Source organism: Cornus florida, unplaced genomic scaffold, assembly GCF_030987335.1.
Source record: "Cornus florida cultivar Cherokee Brave unplaced genomic scaffold, ASM3098733v1 CherokeeBrave_3.0.0_Hap2_Chr05, whole genome shotgun sequence".
Taxonomy (NCBI): Eukaryota; Viridiplantae; Streptophyta; class Magnoliopsida; order Cornales; family Cornaceae; genus Cornus; species Cornus florida.
Window position 1 is genome coordinate 63,800,599 of NW_026775575.1, and position 5,806 is coordinate 63,806,404.

A 5,806-nucleotide genomic window follows, 5' to 3' on the forward strand; every position below is an offset into this window, starting at 1 on the left:
TCTATCACAAAATCGATCTCGCGACTAGGTGGCAACCCTGGAATCTCCTGAAATACATCCGGGAAATCCTGTATAATCGGTATGTTATCCAATGACACAGTAATCCCCTCCTCATTTTCCTCCTCCACATGGAACAAATAGGTGCTACCGCCCCCTTTAGAACGTGGCATAGCTACTACATACATATCCTGACCAGGTATGGTAAAAATAATGGATCTATCAAAACAAACAACTTGGGCATGGTAGTGAGACAACCAATCCATCCCAAGTATCACATCATAAGTGTGCATGTCCAGGACCAATAGATTGGCTAGAAATCTGAGTCTGCCAATATCTAGTGTCACAGGCCCATCACTCTCATGTATAATAGCTGTATCACCCAATGGTGTAGAAATATCCTGAGGTCTAGTGCATACCCTCGTCCTCATCCTAGACAAAGCAACAAAATTCCTAGCTACAAATGAGTGTGTAACACTCGTATCAAATAAAACACGTCCATGCAAACCATGAATAAGAAACTTACCCTCAATAGTCTGAGGTGCCTGAACATCCTGTGGCATGGGGTTATACACCCTGCCATAGTGCAACTGCTGTGGTGTCTGTCCCTGAGTCTGCGGCGGTGCCGGTAAAGCCAGATGTGTCTGTCCCTGAATCCGTGGAACCTGTGGAGCTGGTAAAGGCACTGGCGCCCTCTGTCCCTGCTGCACATACTATCTCTGTCCCTCTCCTTGTCCTGCTTTAGGACACTGCCTGGTGGTATGACCATACTCTCCACAAGTGTAACAATTACCCTGGAAAGTACCAAATGGCCTCCTCTGTCGGTTAGCCTGTGGCTGACCCTGTCCTGCCTATGGTCCCCCATTATGTTGCCTCTGAATAGATGCCCCATTCCGGTGAGCATCTGAACCACCTTTGTGCTTCTTCCAAGGCTGTTGTCCTTGGAACTTGCCTTTGTCATTCTGCCGGTGACCATTGCCATTCCCCTTTTCAGCTGACTGATTAGTAGAGTCTTTATCTCCCCGCTTCTCACCACGAGCCTGTCTGATGTCCACAGTCAACTGATACTGTTATAGAGCGGCGTCTACCACCTGAGCATAGGTAGTATAGGCTGGACTACCTGTAATAGCTCTCTTGATAGACCACATCAGTCCCTTGACAAAACCGTTGCGCTTCTTCTCCTCTGTATCCACCTCCTCCGGTGTAAAGAGAGATAAGTGTGTGAACTGCTGCTCATACTCCGCCACTGTCATGTTTCCCTGCTGCAGACTTAGAAACTCGGTCTTCATAGCTGCCCTGACTGCATAGGGAAAATATTTCTCATCAAAGCGAGCACTGAACTCATCATAAGACAATGTCATCCTCTCCTCTGAGGTGGTAATTGACTCCCACCACTGTAGTGCATCCCCAACTAGCTTGAAAGTAGCAAGCATCTGCTTCTGAACCTCCGTGCACTGAACCAAACGAAGATGACGCTCAATGTCCTATTTCCACTGGTGAGCTGCTCTCGCATCGGTTGAGCTTGAAAACACAGGTGGACTCCCCTTTGTGAAAGAGCTCCTAGCCTTTCCCCAAGAATCCGTCTGAACCACTGGTGCTGGTACAGGTGCTGGTACAGGTGCCGGCTGTACCTGAGGCTGATTCCGAAGTGCAGCTGTTACCCCAGCCTCTATAGCCCGAGCAACGAGGTCATTGAGGTGAGGAGGAATCTCTGGATCTCTGACCTGGTCCAAAGTCTGTTGAACATTCTCCTGTTCCTCCTGAAACTGATCCATGTCATCTTGAAACCCAAGCCTTTGCTGCTCTTCCTCCATTTGCTGACGCCGTAGGAGATATTGTTGCCTACGTGTCGTTCTCCTTTTCTTCCTAGTTCCTTGCATGTTCGGTCCATTTCTAGCGTTAACCATCTGTTAACACGAAAAGACAGACGTAAGTACCCTTTCTATACGAACCATAAGGAATACAATGAATCCTAACTTAAGCTCTATTCAAGAGAAAACGCTACACGGAAGACTTAATACGAAAACATCCTAGAGACACTTGAACCTGGAGTGCTCTGATACCAACTGAGATACCACTCGGATCTGAGACACGGGTTAATCAGGCCCAGGCCCAAACCCGAGGGAATATCAAACAATTAATATTTTATAATGAACACGGAATACAAAATAAATTAAGAAATGAAATTAAAGCTGGAAGGAACTAAAAATAGAATCCGCAAAATATTATAATTATTAAAATCCATCAAACCCAAACTCCAAAACTCCATCAGTTTACAACTTGGGAATCCATCTCTAGTGGACCCCTATTAAACATCCAAACGGAAGATAGAACAACTGTAATAAACGTCCAGAAATAAAACTATAGAGAGAGCCCTACATCGTCGGAAGAGTGAATAGAGACCTCTGCTCAGCACGAACACGTCTAAGCCTGGAACTGTCGTGTACCTGAAAAATAGAAGTGGGTAAGGCCCACGCGCAAGTTCTATACTACTACAATCCAAACAGAGGCCCAATACGCATGTACATCCTAAACAATTCAACAATAGCTAATAGTCCGTAAATATATATATAGTCACACTAAAGGACTCTCACTGGACTACAGGCCGGTCTCAACCTGAATAGAGGTAACATGCTAAAACGCACACAAAGTGGGCATATGTACCTATACCTAAACAGGGTACACCTCCAACCATCGTAGCCAGCTACACATCCCGATGTATATACGCTCCCTAGCCATCGGTCCTGAGGCTCAAGCTCATACCGAGGCACCATAACAGTACCTATATAAAATCCATCCAAAATCCCTGGTATTGCCGCTCAACAAGTAGTTGCCATGACAATACAAATCCACGGGACTTAACTTTTAGTTAATCCCATCCTTATTCCAAGTAGGTGGGTAATGGTATTGTTTTAAAAACCAAACCCATCCTTAGTATGCCACCGTCCCATACCGGTGCCTACTTTCCAATCCTCCAGTAGTCAATAATACCAATAAATCAAGTATATATCAACTAAATTCCAACATCCAACATTCAATGTTAGCAGTGATAAAATAAGCATTGATAAACAGGGTCACAACAACAACATATACATGCCCAATTTAAGTTGTTCCCTTTAGTCTGATATAAAGACAGAATTAATTAAAACTTCCATTTAACACCTTACAAATGACATACAGATATGTAGGGTATGTATCACAAAATCCTAACCTCCACAGTTGATACTAACTATGATAATGTAAGCATCAAAACAATATTCACAGTATGTATGTAGACATGCTCAAATTATAGTGTTCCACAAAACCGATCTAGTGTTAAACTCAAATCCTCCTAGTATTTAAGTTCCAACAGTTGCTATTACAGAAGTTAAGATAGCTATCATCTAGACCCATCCTTCCAATAATTTATACTAGTAGTGGTAAGGAAAAACGTGAACCACAGAACCACAATGCATCCACAAACATGCTTAGTCTAGGTTGAACAAGCATACAACACTACTGTAACTACCAGTTTCATAGCAAAACAGATATCATTTTAGTTTGGTTTAATTTTCATTAATCGTGAAATCATTTAACTGTACAAAGAGTATGAAGCCTAAGGGAAAGAGTAAGGATAGAATCTTGCCTCAGAAACTTTTGTTCAAAGTTTCAACGTCGTCTTCTTAAAAAAAATCTCGGCGAGTTCCAAAACCCGGTTACTGTTCACAGGTACGAAACACTATTCCTGAACTCAAAATCTGATCTTCACCGTTCAAATTGTGCGACACTGAGTCATGAACTTATCTTCCAAATTTCAGCTCGATCGGACCACAGACGAAGTGAAATCGGATGTTTGATGAAATCTGGGCAGAATGGAAAAAACCTGTGCGACCCAGTTACTGTTCACGAGTACGAATCACTGTTCCCGAGGTCAAACTCTGATCTCCACCATTCAGATTGTGCATCACTGAGTCTGAACCTCTCCTCCAAAATTCAGCTCGATCGGACCACGGACGAAGCGGGATCAGAGCTTTGATCAAACTTTGGCAGAATGTGAAAAACTGCGTTTTTCCTTCTCTACTTCCACAAAACGTGTGCTTTGTTTAAAAAAAACCCTACACAGACGTCTACCTTATACTTATAGAGTTTTCCTAAACCCTAGGTTCATTTAAGTCCAACTCACAATCCTAACCGGCCCATCCAATTAACGTAGAAACCTACGACGGCTATAATATAAAACCCTAATTTATACTGTAATTAAAACCCTAGTTAGATGTATTTACCTAATTACCCTATTCACCATTAAATACTTAACAAATAATCTAATTGAACAAAATAATAATTAGTAAACCCAATTAAACCAAATAAGACACACATAAAATAAGACACACATAGAATAATTAAACCAATTACATTTAAACCATTAATGCCAATTAAATAATTAAAACACTAATAAGTAATTCCAATCAAATAACTAAACTAATTACACTTAAACCATTAATGCCAATTAAATAATTAAAACACTAATAAGTAATTCCAATCAAATAACTAAAAATAAATATCATTTAAATAAATTAAATCACCACAAAAGAAAACAATTAAGCACCTAATAAAAAAATAATGACACATAATCAAATAAAATACACTTAAATAATAAATTAAATACCATTAAATACCCATAATCAAATAAAATGCACTTAAATAATAAATTAAATACCATTAAATACCAGGAATTTCCTTTTTAAAATTAGGGGTATTACAGTTTGTGGCTGGGTGCTTAAACAACAAAACAATATACAAGTATGCAACCTAGCTCGCTATTGACGGATAAAAGGAACTGAATTGCTAGAATTAATTTTTAGCAAATTCTTGGATAATATTATGATTTTAAATCTTATTTGAATGCATGATACAATAGTTGATTTATTAAAACTAATTTATTCATGCTTTGGATGCTTGTTGATGAACCGTTAAATAATACATGGTTTAACTTTTGGATTTAAATTGCTGAAATAATAAATATTCTTCTGCAATTGTTTGGAATGATTTCGGATTGTAAATTACTAACATATATTTATATGTTGTAATTTACATGGTTTTGGATTTTAAATTGCTGAAACTTAAAACACTTTTCTGCAAGGATATGGATATTTGGTTTTGGACTGTAAATTACGTGCTTAGTATTTATATGTTGTAATTTATATGGATATGGAGGATTGTATGCACCGGTATGGGACGGTGACATACTAGGTATGGTTTAGCTCAAAACGTTAATTCATACATTATGAATTTTAATTGGTGAACAGTTTTATCTGTTTAATCAATTATATGGATTTTGTGGATTATATGCACCGTTATGGGACGGTGTCATACTAGGAACAGACTGATTCAAAATACTCAGTCCTCCCTATTTTGGAATAAGGGTACGAATTATAAAAACATAATTCTCCTTATATTTAAGTCTGTGTAGTTAAATAAGCTGAACGACTTACTGGATCTCTTATATAAGTCTGTGCGGCTGAATAAGCTGAACGACTTATTGGATTTCCTATGGATGGATATGAATGGATTTTAAATATATGTTTATGGTACCACGAGAGGAGCTTGAGTCTTAGACTCATTGGTTAGGGTGCGTATATGCAGTGGATGCGTAGCTGGCTATAGTAGATTGAGGTGTACCCTGTTAGGTCTAGGTACTCATGCCCACCTTTGGGTGCGTTTTCACATGTTGCCTTCTATTCAGGTTGAGACCCCTACTATAGTCCATTGAATGTCCCTTAGTGTGGATATATCTATATGTATGGACTAGATAGCTATTGTTGAGATATCT